A 16302-nucleotide genomic window follows, 5' to 3' on the forward strand; every position below is an offset into this window, starting at 1 on the left:
TTTTGAACTCTGGTATGTCACCCATAATGTTGTGTGCATTGCAATATTTTGAGCAAAACTGTGCTCTTACACTGCTTATTGAACCTTCACACTCTGCTCTTACTGGTGCAATGTGCAATTAATCAAGACTGGCCACCAGGCTGCTTTAATTTAGTCATGAAACATCCTACATTAAAATGACAGGTGTTTCAGTTAGATTGTCCAACCCCTGTATATACTCCTGTATATACTAGTGCATTTTAATAAAGATTAGGACAGAATATCATTGAAAAGTTACTTTATTTCAGTAATTCAGTTCAAAATGTGAAACTCATATATTATATAGATGTATCACACAGAGAGTGACCTATTTTAAGCATTTATTTATTTTATTGTTGATAATTATGGCTTACAGCCAATGAAAACTCAATGAAAGGCAGTTTCTCAGAAAATTAGAACATTAAAAAAGACCTTTTTAGCAGTGTGAGCAGTGTGCCAAGTCCTGCTGGAAAATGAAATCTGCATCTCCATAAAAGTTGTCAGCAGAGGGAAGCATGAAGTGCAGTAAGATTTTCTGGGAAAACACTGCACTGACTTTAGACTTGATAAATCACAGTGGATCAACACCAGCAGATGACATGTCTCTCCAAACCATCACTGATTGTGGAAACTTCACACTAGACCTCAAGCAGCTTGAACTGTGCGTCTCTCCACTCTTCCTCCAGACTCTGCTCCCTTGATTTACAAATAAAATGTAAAATTTACTGATGATCAGTGATGGTTTGGAGAGACATGTCATCTGCTGGTGTTGATCCACTGTGTCATATCAAGTCCAAAGTTCAAACTTCACGCTTCCCTTTGCTTTACAACTTTTATAGGGATGTGGATTTCATTTTCCAGCAGGACTTGGCACACTGCCCACACTGGCAAAAGTACCAAATATATACTGTCATATACTGTATAATATTCAAGTTTTCTGAGACACTGAATTTTGGGTTTTCATTGACTGTAAGCTCCATAATCATCAACAATAAAAGAAAAAAGGCTTAAAATAGATTTAACTTTGTGTGAAATACATCTATATAATTTCGGAGCTTCACATTTGGAACTGAATTACTGCAATAAAGTAACTTTTCAATGATACTTTAATTTTTAACAAAACCCCCCAAAAATTGTCGTGCATAAAGCCCATTATTGTTAAAAGCTCAAGAATCAGAATTTGTGGTTTACTAATTGAAGACATTTAAAAACGTTAATGTGTCGCTCTCATCTACTGAAAAAAAGAGTCGAAAAAGTTACAGGTTAAGAACAGTAACATTCAAAGTACTTGAGTGGTCAATGCACGGGGAAAAACTGTTACTAGCGCAGAGCTGAGAAATACTATTCATCCCGAGGGTTGGAGAAATGAAATGAATTGGAGAGTGATAAACTGCTTAATGGAAGTTCAAAGGCTGAATAGCAGAGGCAGGTTCTGTGAATATGAAATGAGGGTTCTTTCATGTTCTCAAACATTGTGCGAGTCTCTTTGCGAGTGTCAGAGAGCCAGCCGTAACTAGGGGCCATTTTATTCCAGGCTGCCATGAAAAAAAAGGGAAAAACAGAGGTTTTCAAGTACACATGAAATGATTCTTTAGTAAGTCAGTTTCGACTCATTCAACAGAACATAAACAGACCCATTTCAATGCATTAATTACACAAATCTTTTGTTGGGTATTAAACTTGTGCAGCATGAATGAACAGAAAACATCAACTTTAAACACCGCATTCTGTCCTCAGAATGGCGTTCGGCAGAGCGATAATGGTCCTCGGAGAAAAGGAAATTATTTGAGAGCAGCGCCGTATTTCCGAGGCGCACGAATACGGCGCACGACAGAACGATGAACAAAAAAAAATAGAAGAGCAAAAAAATAACTGGCACGATTCAACTTCCTTCAGGAGGGTGATCCACTTATGTCTTTCCGGCTAGCGTTAAATTGCTTGCTATGTCTGAATTTGAGCGAGGGTGCATTTATATTCCACACAACCCAGTGTTTGAAATCACCTGCAAGACATGGAGGTGCAAGGTTGTGTTCACAAGGGTTCTTTCCAATCTCAGCTTCTGAAATCTCTCTCTGTAACTTCACAGCTGAAAGTGGAGAAACCAAGTTAAACACCACTGCTGCGCCAACTTAACACCTGAGACTCGGAAAAAAGAGAACCTCCCAGGGCCTCCTCGCACATGCTGAACAAACATCTTGTTAAACCCGTGTTCCTGCTGGGCCTGTGTTTCTCTCACATAGCGAAACAAGTAGGAGTTTATGCAAAAAATAAATAAATAAATAAATAAAATAAAATAAAATGCGGCACATTTGTGTCGGCTTTTTCCATTCCACAAACCACATACTATATGTTTGGGGTCATTGTCCTGTTGGAAAACCCAACTGTGTCCAGGTCCAGGTCATCTAACTGAAGGTTTGAGGTTATGCTGAATATGGTGCTTCCACCACCATGCTTAACAGTTACAGTGTTCGTAGGGTTGAATGTCTTATTTGTTTGGGCACTCCTACAAACATACTTCCTCCTACTGTAATAAAACAACTCTTTGTCTTTGTTTGAACTTTGTTGGCATCTTTAGCAGTTTTTCTATGGCATTTCTATTGTTATATATATTTTTTTTCCTATTTGAGGATTTGCAATTTCTCTGCATACTTTTTTTTCAGCTATAAACTGGAGAGACCAAGCTAAACACCACTGCTGTGGCAACTTAACACTTGAGCCTCTAAAAAAAAAAAAGAACCTCCCGTAGCGAAACAAGTATGAATTTATGCAAAAAAAAAAAAAAAAAAAAGAAATGCGGCACATCCTCCATCTCAGAATTGTGTCGTTTTTTTTGTCCATGCCAAAAAAACATATATGATATGTTTGGGGTCATTGTCCTGTTGAAAAACCCAACTGTGTCCAGGTCCAGGCCATCTTACCGATGGTTTAAGTTATGCTGAGGGAAAATGTCCCAAGACCATGATGCTTTCACCACCATGTTTAACAGTTACAGTGTTCTTAGGGTAGAATTTCTTACTTGTTTATGTACTCCTACAAACAATACTTTGGTCACTGTGATCAAGTAACTTCTATAAATTAAATTTTTGGGTCTTCTAGCAATACAACTTCTATCTATAAGACTTTTTCTATGTGGACCATGCTCAACAGTTACAGTGTTCTTAGAGTTAAATGTCTTACTCGTTTTTAACTCCTCCTACTGTGACAAGCTAACCAAAAATGTTTGTTTTATCAAACTAAGAAACTTCTATATCTATCATATTTTCTATATACAACACATTTCCGATATTTCAATCTCAATTATTTACACAATCTACCACTGATTAACGTTGATTAATCATCTAGCTGATGGTTTAAGTATATGCTAAAAAAAAAAAAGAAACATTTCCAGGGCATGATACTTCCACCACCATGCTTAACAGCTACAATGTTCTTAAGGTTACATGGCTTCTCTATATATCTCCTGTATAAACAACTCTGGCTATTAAAAAATAAAAATAAAAAATCCACCATCTCTGAATTTCACAAAACACATTTAAAATGTTTGGTGTCATTGTGTCCTTTTGGAACAGCAAACTGTGTCCAGGTCCAGGTCATCTAACGAATGGTTTGAGGTTATTTGCTGAAGAAAACTCCCCCAGGGCATGATGCTTCCACCACCATGCTTAACAGTTACAATGTTGTTATAGTTGAATACCTTATTTGTTTGTGTACTCATACAAACATACCTCCACCTCTTGTAACAAAATAACTTTTTGTCTTTGTTTGTCTCCATTTTAAATTAATTTTTTAGACCTTTGTAGGCACACACATTCATTGTTGGCGTTCTTAGCAGTTTCTATGGCGTATATTTTAGATATATGTTTTTCCTATTTAAGGAATTGCAATTTCTCTCCATACTTTTACAGCTAAAACTGAATAAACCAAGCTAAAATCCACTGCTGTGCCAAAAAAACTGTCCAGGGTCTCCCCACACATGCTGGTCAAACATCTGGTTAGTCTCGTATTATAGAAGTTCCTACTGGTCCAGCTTTGCTCTCATATAGAGAAATGACTAAGATAAAAAAAAGCTCAGTTTACGGCACACCATCTATTTGCAGTGTTTTTTTTTTTTTTTTTTTGGGAGAATAAACATTCAACTCCACGACTCTGCTGTGCCACTCACCGTTCGCCACTTTAAGCACCATGCCATTTTTACATGGAAAGTGTTTAAATGTCTCCCTCGCTTCTCTCGCTCTGCTCAAGCCTTCATCTGAGACTGAAGGCCTGGTTTAAACTGATTATTTTTATTATTCCTCCACTGCAGCTCTCCAGGGAAAGCTTGGAAATAGCTGTACGACAGATGAACACAGCGTGAATGCAGAGTTTTGCCATATGTATACGGAGTTTCTGCGCTTTTGAAAAAGCGCCAATTGATGCTTGCGGCCTGTGAGACGTAAAGTACAGTCAGCAGCCCGTTTAAAAGCCCATGAAGCCTTACATAATCTCAACCGGGCTTAACAGGGCAGAGCGGGAGAAAACTGTTCATGTAGGAGAGATTTATGGATAAGATAACAGATTAAAGGGACATTTTAACATTTCTGTAATCGTTCATGTGACCATAACCTACATCCGAAAGTGAAGAACATCCTGCACATTTGGAGCATTCCGCTGATATCTCTGTGACAGGTGTTGCAGTTTGCACAGTACAAGTAAGGTGGGCAAGAGAAGAATGCAATCCAGTGCAAGAGTAATGCAATGTGAAGAAATCCTAAGTGCTACTTTTTGACATTTAAAAAGCTTTCCCAAAAGACAAAAAAAAAAAATATATATATATATATAAAAGTGTCGTTCTTTGTTGCTCGGCACTATAATCTACACAAAGAGCATAAAGAATTGTATAATGAGCCGTTCTCATAAAACAGGACAGTATTTAGTAGGTAAGTTCCCTAATTAATATAATTAGGATAATTAGAATATTTCCTGCCCATTAGCACATATTCAATAAACAATCTAATGTCCTAAATTACAGGTGCTTTTCTGTGGGCAATAGAAAAGAGACACTTTGGGTTTCAGAAAGAACCATGTTTGTTAATAGAAAAGAATATTAGGTCTAGGTCTGTCACAATAAATATTTTTCTGTTGACAATATATATTCTCGTGAAATAATTGCAATAAACGTTATTATTGTTGAAGTTTCAAACCTAAAATAATAAGTTAATGATATATGTTAATAAAAACATCAACAACAATAATAATAATAATAATAATAGTTATAATAATAATAATAATAATAATAATAATAATAATAATAATAATAATAATAATAATAATAATAATAATAATAATAATAATCTTTTTTTTATTATCCAAAAAAAAATCTAAAATAAATAAAATTAATTTGCTGCTTCTAAACAAAGTTAACATTTTGGTAATTCATCTTAAAGAGCCACTAAACCCTAAACCATATTTTTTCTATTAATAGCTGAATTGTACAGAGCCCCTAAGGTGACATAAAAAAAAAAATAATAATAATAATGCATGGCCACGCCTTATTAAGGCGTGGAAACAAGATCATTTAGGTGTGGGAACAAGATAAGTTAGGTGTGGGAACAAGATAATTAAGGTAATTAATTCCATTTTCTTACAAAAGATTATTCTTGGATTGGAGCTTTGATGTATAATTCAGTTTCTTAATGAGCATAAATTTACAGAAAAGCAAGATTAAATATTCTCCAGATAGATTTAAATAACTAATTCCCACATCTTAATAAGTTGTGGCTACACCTTAATAATCTCGTTCTCAAGATTTTATTTTCTTGTTCCCATGCATTAGGACCTTGTTCCAACACCTTAATAAGGGGTGGCCACACATTTTTTTATGACATCCACCGCTAACAGAGGCACACAGCTGCTGCTGCAGCTCAGCCAATCAGCTCTCACTCCTGCCCTGCCTCTAAACCCATACATCATCACCCAGTGCCCCTCCCAAACTATCCCACACATTATTTTTCAATTTTGAGTGTGGAGTGAGCAAAAATCAGGTGGTTCAGTGCCCCTTAATGTGAACATTATGGCCAATATTACAGACAGCAAAAATGATGTCAAGTCTGTATATTGCACAAACAGTCAACAATATAATTAGCATGATGGGCCTATATGGTATTCTATATAAATACAATAATCAAATAAAATAAAACCTACGTTTTCAAACACAGTCGATCGATCTAGTTATGCACATAAACATTAATGCAACCTTTTTTAACCTAATTAAATAAACTGTGCAACCTTGATGTGCAAATTTCACACCTCTCCCATTGCACCAGTAGATCCTTTAAAATTAACCTGGTGTATATGTCTATGTGGGTGTGTGAATATGTGTATGACTGTACATGCAAAGAGAACTGGATACATAGGGCTGTAAGGATACATTAGATATAATTCTGAGAAAAAAACAAACAAGAAAAAAACATTTGGCTGTATAGTAAGGGTGGTTCACTTTGGATCAGTCTTCTATATGTGTCATTTTTAATTGAATTAATCCAAGTAATTACAGCTCCCACTAATAACAACTATAATTTTGCAGTGAATAAAATAATTAGATCCTCCACTCAAATTGCAATGTTTGTTTTGATGGGTTGCCAAGTGATCATTTACCTTTGGTCAAACCATTTTGATGAGGTGATTAAAGCACATGATTGTCTTTGGGAACTAAAAGTTCAAGTGATATTTTTAGGGCTCTGTACTGGAAAAAGTTCTACCAGGAGACTTCAATGCACGTCACTCTTGTCTCGACCAATCACCAGCCTCTATGAGTCTCTACATCACCGTTCCTTTCTTACACACCTTTCTGCTGCTTTGAGACGATGTCTGGTTTGGAACTGCCCCCTGCCTTTCAGATTATTTTCAGATATATTATGCCTTTCAATGATATTGATATAGATTTACAAATGTCTCAAACTATACATGTTTTTAAAAGGAGATTAAGGAGACGACTACTGTTGAAATATGCTTAAACATGAATTAATATTGAATTTTTCTACATATTGTAATTTACTCTACTAGATTGTACTGTTGGAAAATGCTCAAATATGAATATGAATTAACACTGTATTTCTCTGTATTTGTATTAGACTGTATGACTGGAAAGTGAAAGACTATGGACTTTATTAGGAGGGTTGTTTTTGGGGTATTTCTTTTGTTGTTGTTGTAGTGTGCTGACATTGTTGTATTTTGTTGTTGCTGTCATTATTATTATTGTTATTATTACTATTATTATTATTATTATTATTATTATTATTATTATTATTATTATTATTGTTATTATTATTAATAGCCTATTGCTATTATAGGTCATTGTATTTTGTATTTGGATGTCGATTGAATAGTGGGGGGTAGTGGGGGGTGTGGGGATTGGGGGGGTTACATGTATCTCTGTGCTTGGGCCCCATTCAAAAGCTCCCGAGCTTCCTAGGGTGTCCCTTTTCACATGATATAAATGTTAAAAATTTATACATATATTGTTTTAAACATATATGTGTGAATAAAATGATGATGATTATACAGACCTGGGCCTATAACAGGGCCTTCACTAAAGGTAGATTTATTGTAATTGTTATCTATTCGTATTCTGATTGCTTTGCCTCTGGGCCTACCTAGTAAAATTTGCCAATACAACATGTATCCTGATACAGGGGTTACAATTCAGTACATCACAATATATTGTGCATTTATAATATAGTGCATTTGTTTACATAAAATGTAAGAAAACTGTAACAGAATAACAGGGTTCTTGCACAATTTAATGCCTTTAAAGAACACTTTACAGATTTAGTTTTTTACCCCAGGTAGCGGTGAGGCCCCAGTGCCACTTACAATGCACAAAGGGGGTCTCTCCAACTGAAACATTTGGAAATCGCATTTGTAAAATGCAGCCTAAAGTTATTTGTTATTTATTATATTCTTAGTCATATTCTTTTTTGGTCCTTCCAGTTAGCTAGTGTGACCCTAATGATAGCCGGCTTGCTTCTAACAACAGTATGTTAGCTGGCTCTCTGTTAATATTAGTTCTCCCCCACTAATGTTAGCTAACTCTCTGCTAACCTCTGCTAGTCCTCTCACCGGTAACATATTCTAGCTCTCCACTAACTGTAGTTCTCTCTCAGGTAACGTAGCTAACTCGCCACTAACGTTAGTATGTTAGCTAGCTCTCTGCTAACCTTAGTCCTCTCCCCAGTAACATTAGCTAGCTCTCCCCTAAACGTAGTTCTCTCCCCGGTAACGTAGCTAACTCGCCACTAACGTTAGTATGTTAGCTAGCTCTCTTCTAACCATAGTCCTCTCCCCAGTAACATTAGCTAGCTCTCCCCTAAACGTAGTTCTCTCCCCGGTAACGTAGCTAACTTGCCGCTAGCCTTAGTATGTTAGCTAGCTCGTAGCTAACCTTAGTTCTCTCCCCTAGATGTTTACGGTGGGCCACTGTGCTCTCCCACCGGCATTAAACGTAACACTGCTATGTTTTTTTTTTTTTACACTGTAAATTTAATATTAAAGACTATATTAAAGCTATACAGAAACTCATGCAGAATTCTTTTGTAAAAAAAGAAAAAAGTAAGCCTCTAAGTAGCCACATTAGCTTTAAAGACAGATCTGCTCACTCTTGGTATTTTGATCTCAGTGTCTTCATGAGGGAGAGTCACCTGGAATAGTTTTCTCTGCATCTTGAAAGAGTTCCTGGAGGTGCTGAACAATAGCTGCTGCTTTTCCTTCACACTGTGCTATGTAATTCCACGCCGTACTATGTAATTCCATACATGTCTCTTAATTGTTTTGATGTCTTTAATATTTATCTACGACGTAGGAAATACATTAAATATAGAAATATAGAAAAACATTGAACGAGAAGGTGTTTTTAAACTTTTTGACTGGTACTCTGAATCAGTACTGCGCAAACTCACCCAGCAGCAATCAAAAATCATACACATGCTTGTCAGGCCTTTCTCTGTGAAAAACTAAACGAGGCTTGCTGTCTGCTGTGCTTTAGGTAAAACAGGGTGAGTTAAATAGCACTGAGTGTGTGCTTATTTTTCAAGAGGCAGCAGCACTTTTTTTTTTTGCTGGCATTCAGTATTGGATGTGCCATGCCCCCTCTAGACATGCACACACACTTCTGTACACCTCTATATTCCTGCACAAGGGTGTCAAGTTTTTGGAATGGTGTGTTGCTGAAAGCCTCTCTCTTCAGTGGGGAAGTGGAAAAAAAGAGGAAAATGCCTTGTTTACATCAAACATTTGGAACATTAGATGACATTTTGGCTATGGGGGAGGCAAAATATTTAACATTTCTCCTGGCATACTAATAAGCGTACGTTTATTTTCCTTCGATTTGGACACATTTATTTATTTTTTTTTCCGGGAAGGGAATCGAAGGATTTTCCGCGAGAACGCCGAGCGAGTGCAGAAGCACAGCGACATGCGTGTGCATCTGCGCAGGCAGTAAATCGAAGTTTAAAACCCCTCTGAATGGCCTGAAATAGTCCTCCACGTTGCAGAAATGTATGCTAATCTCTCATCTGTTTGCGCACTCTGGGCTCGCGTGCGGCTCTGAGGCGGGGGTGAAATCCGTGAGGCGTGAGGGATGGCGATAGGCTTCTTTAGGTCATTCATCACCGAGATTGTTGGCTATTGGCAGGTCCTGGCAGAAGCCTTAAAAGCACAGCGCTAGCTGGCTGTGACAGATTTCCACACAGCTAACTCCCAATCTCGAATCAAACCAGTGTATCTGTCGGCGCTAAGGGATGATCCCCTTAATTACTAACCGCATTAGCAACAACAATGCGGGGAGAAAGCGAAAAAAAAAAAAAAAAGCTATTGTGACAACTGCCACAACAGCACTTCAAAGAAATAAAAAGCGGCGGAGGCGAGAGCCTGTAGTTTCGCCGGGCTTTGAGGGAATGGAAATGGGGGGATTTAAAACAGTCTGAGGCAAACACTTCCAATTAGGAGAAAACGGGACAAATGAGTCTATATTGGGACAAATCTGACAGCTTAAACCTGGCAACGTGTTCAGAAGCCAGCGACTATAGTGAGCTCTAATTTCAATGTGCGTCAGATTTTTTTTTTATTTAAAGCGCTAACAAGGTAAAAAAGAAAAAAACAATGCACTTTTAAAGAAAGTAGAATCTCCGTTCACACAGAACATTTGACTGCTGTAAACCCATACTTAGTGCTGGACAATATTTATCGATATATGCTATTTTCGCATCACGAAAATTTTCTTATCGCATCAACAATAAGCATATTGTGACAATAAGGATATCATCACGGTACATTTCATTACAGAGAGTGCAAAAAAATCCAGTTTACAGCAAAAATGTAGGAGAAACCTCGAACTAAATTTGTTCTTCAGCTTGGCTCACAGGATATAACATACTTAGTTAAACATGAGAATTCTTTGTTACGCTTTACTGTATGTTTATTTGCATCTATTTAAATCATATGTGGTCCTTTTTCAGGTAAAAACACTCATATTGCTGAGATAAATGGATTAGTGTCATTTGCTTTGGTGCCTAAAACTCTTTCATCAATAAAGGGAATTATTTCGTATTGACAGAAATATATTGTGAAACAGATATCCAGCACTACACATACTACAGTATCTCCTAATTACATACTTGGGCTGTGTATTGGCAAGAACATGCTGATGCAATATGTAGTATGATACAAAGGGTATTGCAAGCAAGGGAATATATTGCAATTGTTTAAAATCAAATATTTGGAAAAAAAAAGTGTCATAGTACATAAAAAAAAAAACATTCTAAAAGTATTTATTCGCCTAGCCTCACATGGGTTTGAAGTGATAAGTGTCAAGCTTAATTTTTAATCCATAGAACTTGATGTAATGTCAGCTCAAGATCTACAAATCGAACCACTTAAGCTTTTTTGGGGAAGCTTTCCACAAGGTTTAAGATTGTGTTTATGTTTTTTTTTTTTTTTTTTTTGATTTTTTGATTCTTTCAGGTTTGACATATACATTTTTGATACATTTTTTTTAGGTTTGACATACTGATGTTGGATGAAAAGGCCTGGCTCACAGTCTCCGCTCCACTAATTAATTGCAAAGGAGTTCTGTTGGATTAAGGTCAGGGTTCTGTGCAGGCCAGTCAAGTTCTTCCACTCCAACCTTGCTCATCCATCTTTACGTCTTTATGGACGTTGCTTTGTTTGTACAAAATTGTCTAAATTGAAATTGTCTTAAATCTCTTGGGATGCTGAAGCACTTTGGAAAAACGTACCCCACACCATAATCCCCCCTCTACCAGACTTTACACTTGGCACAATGCAGTCAGACATGTACCGTTCTACTGGCAACTTACAAACCCAGACTTATAGAGTCCAGTCAGTGACAGTCCAGTGACAATGTGTTTTACAGCACTTCTTTATGAACTACTTACAGCTCTTATATACGGGAAGACTTTTTAAAGTCCCAATCATTAAATATAATAATGAATTATTAAATGTCTTTCACAACCAATACAATCGCTAAAATCTAGAAATTTTCTTATACCCCCAATACACACTGAACGTGGGATGGGGTGGTCATTTGAAATAAATAAATAAATAAAGCGTGTAGAAGACACTGAGCTGTTGCACTGAGCAGAGACACACAGCATCATAAAGAGCATGGTTAACAGAGATTACGCAGCATCAAAAAAGGATTACATGTTTGTGTACAATTCAGCAGTCTCCTCAGAAGAGAATACAAGCCCCTTTCAACGAATCCCAGCTATGAACGAGAGGAGCAAGTCAGTGTTAAATGCAAATTCATTACACAAGTTCTCTGATTCAATTACATCGGGTCCTCCAAGGCGTCATCACTGCTGGCAGGCAGCGCGGTCCAGCATTGGCTAATGCAAAGTAGCAGTGTAAAAAATCATGAAAGCCCAATAATCCCAGCAATTTACAGGCTCCATAACAGAAGAGTGCAATTGTAAATCATCTGCGAGTTCCAAAGCCCCCCACCAGATGGGAGGATCTGGAAATAGCACAGTTGCTGTGAAAAATGTGTGCTGCAGGGCTTACTGTTTGACAAATTCGCCAGTTGCAGCTTGATCACAAATGCAAATTAAACTGACAAGCCCCCCTAAAAAAAGAAAAACGAACGCCGCCTGAAAAGACCTGAAAATACACACACACACACACACACACAGACTTCCAGAGTGTTGAACACAGGGGTTTCCGGTGCAGGGAAATTAGAAGCACGAGCATGAGCTTAAACATCCTCTGAAGTAGAGGGTGGGCAATATGGACCTAAAATAAATAATATCACAATATGTCAGTTTCTTTTTTATCTTAGAGATAATACAATGTACAATAGTAACTTTAAGAATATACTACTGCGACAAAAAATAAAATTAAAATTTACCAAAGTCAATCTAATCCTGACAGGATTAGTTTCCCAGGGGGAAGTCTGTGAAAAATAATTCACACTTCTATTTCTAGTGATAAAATCCAGACTGAAACTGAATAAAGAGGAGGACCAGCTAGGATTTTTTTAAAAAGGCTTTCTCAGTCTCATGACGTTCAGTTCGTTCAGTAGCTCCTTCATTTGCACTCGCTGTTGTGTTTTTACAGGGATCTCCGTGGAAACGTGTACCCAAAGTGTAATTACGGTGCGTGGCAGTGAACAAATAGCTATTTTATTTAATGTGAGGTGACGTGAGATGTGCATCTGGATGGGAATACAATTACCGTACACCCACGAAGTTCAGCGACGGGATAAAAATCACAGAAGACCACCTCAGGACCCCCTGAGAAACTAATCTTCTCTGGATAGGGCTTATAACTGAGAACATACTGAATCAGTAGTGTAGTCACATGGTAGAAAATGATTTGTTGTATTGGAAATCAACACTTTACGTAGCTAACTCGCCGCTAACGTTACTATGTTATCTAGCTCCACGCTAATCTAGCTCGCCGTTAACCTTAGTTCTCTCCCCGCTAACGTAGCTAACTCGCCAGTAATGTTATTATGTTAGCATGCTAGCTAGCTTACAGCTAATGTTACTATGTTAGCTAGCTCTCCACTAACCTTAGTTCTTTCCACAGTAATCTAGCTACACAACTCGCTGCTAATGTTACTATGTTAGCTAGCTCACCGCTAACCTTAGTTCTCTCCCGAGTGATTTGGCTAGATAACTCAATGCTAACGTTTCCCGCTAAAGTTAGCTAGGTCTCCGCTAAGCTTAGTTCCCTTTCTGGTAACGTTAGCAAACTCACCACTAAAGTTAGCATGTGCTTTCCCACCGGCACTGAACGCACAGTCTGAAAATGTAATACCTACAACGAATTTACAGTAAATTTAAGACCTTAATTAATTTAAGACATTTAAGACTTTTTAAAGACCTGCAGGAACCCTGTGAAACATGAAGCTTCACAAAAATAGCAAAACCAATGCAAAAAAATCTTGAAAAAACTTTCAAGTTCACACAATATAACCTGATGTCAATATAAACGATATAAGCCACCAGCAGTAATGTATGTAATCACACAGATCTCATCAGCCCTATTCCTGCCAGTTTCAGTCTTTTTCAGAATGAGCCATTTAAGGGCTCTGTCACTTTTAAGCAAATAAAAATAATAAATGTTGCTGGACACGCCCCATGAGCGTTTACCAGACGTTAGGCTAGATGTTAGATTGCGATAAATAGCTTGTGCTATTCTGACGTCACAATAAGGTCACAGCTCATAGAAGCTTATGATTTATGGCACCAAACTCTTTCTACTGATTCCCAAACAACAGATTAATGGATTTTTTTTTATTTGCATGGAGTGTTTATAGGGGCAGTCGAAAGTACGTAAAAAGTGAGATTTGCATAATATTTCCCCTTTTAATGCATCTTTATTTGGCTACAAAATTAGAAATCAATTGTAGTAAACAGTTAAACATGCCAGACATTATTTTCAAGAGATTCCAGGCTGCTTCTACATGTCTTCTACTTTTGATTGAAGGGGCCGTTTCTGTGGTTTGATTTGATATGTGTATCATGTCAGTAGGTGACTCAAGTCCTTAGTTATTGATCCTGGAGTATTGGCATGTGGATATAGGCTCAATGTTGGACTCAGACAGGTTTAACCTGTGATCCTGAGCGGCCGGTGGTCTTGTCTCGACAGTGTTGGGGCAGTTTAGCCAGGGGGCTGCAAAAATTGACAATTGGCTTTATAATCTGGTGTGCCTTATGTATGAATGTTACCAGTCAGGTTGGAAGAAGCAGTAAAGCCACTCCAGTAAAGTACAGCATTATACAGGAGTTTCAGTGAAGTTTCTCCAGCACCAAGGCTGGAGCAGTATTAGCATTACATTACACACGCAGCGCTAGCTTTTTTGGCATTTAGAGGTGAGTATATCAGACTGTAATCTGCGTGTTTACAGCGTTAAAACAAGCTATGTGGGAAGAACCACTAGCTGATAGCACCCTGGATTACCGAAACACTCAGGGTTCCACAGCGTAGCGCTGTTGGGCTACTTTTACTAGCGCTGCTGCTAACCGTGCTGTTAAAAATATTGGAAATCTAAGCTCACTGTAAATAAACGGAAGTGTTTTACTCACCCAAATAAACAGTTTACAGGAGAGAAGTCTGAGTAGATTAACATCTAATGCTCGTTTGACTGTTTTCTTTACTTAGATGCCCCCAGCGGCACCAGAGACCTGCTAAATTAGAAGGGAAACATGGCGATACCCCTGTTCCTTACTAGTGTAGCTTAAAATGCACCTTAAAATCCAGTGCTCCTAATGTATGAAAATAGATCAGAAAATAGACCCCATGTAATACAGCGCTCCTTATAGTCCGAAAAATATGGTAATTGATACTTCATTCCTATCTTTTGATCTTATTGTAACTTTGATTGTGGAGGTCAATCTCAATGCTCTGTCCTGTTACATAACTTAATTCTTAGATGTTTTTGTTCATTTTTTAAAATACAAATTTTGGGAAAATCAGTAAAATCAGAATGTGTTCAGTGTCCTCATGCTATTAGCATAGCCGCCATTTAGCTATTTTTCATGTTTTTTGCTAATTCATGCTAAATTAGAAGGGAAACATGGCGACACCCCTGTTCCTTACTAGTGTGGCTTAAAATGCGCCTTAAAATCCAGTGCACCTAATGTATAAAAACAGACCAGAAAACAGACGTTCATTAATAGTGTGCCTTGTAATACTGCGCGCCTTACAGTCCAAAAAATACGCTAATTCATACTTCATTCTGCATAAATGATATCTTGATCACTCGAGGACACACTTGAGGCACATGGCGCGATCCATTACTGCATAGCAAAGGTCACTGGTTAAATAGAATTCATCTACTAATCCGGTTCCCTTTGTTTGGGCCTTTAAATGTCAGTCTGATAGCTCTGGTACTTTGGAGCGCATTGACACCAACCATTCATTCGGCTTTGCATTCGTGCTGTGCATTCCCCGAGCTGACGTATTAAATGATTAATTGGTATAACTCATGGCCAAATATATATATATATATATATATATATATATATATATATATATATATATATATATATTACATTAAATAAATAATAAAGAATTATTTTGCCATTTCGCAGTATTATTTCACCAACGGAGTGCGGGATGCATTTTTTATTTTTTTTATTTAAAAGATCAATTAATAATCCACCTCTTCAGCCCCAGCCTAGAATGAGTTTTCTTCACAATTAAGAAATGGACTCATCAGTCCGTGACTTATCAGCTTACAAACAGAAAGACTGCTTCAACCGCCGTCTCCACCTCATTGTCCCGTTCTGTCCGCCAGCGCCGGGGTTTAGCAGCCAAGATTTATTAATTCATTAAGATTTCCATTTACATTTCAAGAATAACATCATGTTCTTTCTCTAATACAGCCAATCCTTATAAATAACAGTCATGCTAGGAGGAAACACAGGCTGTGCGCAGCCCATAGAGAATAGTGTGTAAGGGAGAAATGTATTCCGCTGAATGAAATCATTAACCGCAGAGTCACAAATCTTTGTAAATAGACAAATTAGCTCCTGGCGTATCAAATTGAAGAATAGATTCCATTTTGCACACTGCAGTAAAGATGGACAATCAAGACAATCTGTTACTTGTCTGTTGGGCCTCGTAATGTCAATATGCCATAATTAGGGAGGTCTTTATGAAAATGTATAAGCCCCTTTGTGGACGGTTACGTCAGAGGTTCATAGTAACCACGCCCCCCCAAACCCCCCACCCCCCCCGACTTGCTCTCTCATTTATTTGACACCAGGAAGTGATGCTGTT

At 37.5% G+C, this 16302-nt stretch overlaps 1 protein-coding gene across 3 annotated transcripts in view; it reads right to left on the reverse strand.

Moving 5' to 3' along the window:
• The window catches only part of negr1 (neuronal growth regulator 1), a 264347-nt gene that overhangs the window by 97708 nt on the left and 150337 nt on the right, over positions 1-16302 (reverse strand). The window lies entirely within an intron of this gene.

The sequence above is a fragment of the Astyanax mexicanus genome, chromosome 5 (assembly GCF_023375975.1).
Source record: "Astyanax mexicanus isolate ESR-SI-001 chromosome 5, AstMex3_surface, whole genome shotgun sequence".
NCBI classification, from domain to species: Eukaryota; Metazoa; Chordata; class Actinopteri; order Characiformes; family Acestrorhamphidae; genus Astyanax; species Astyanax mexicanus.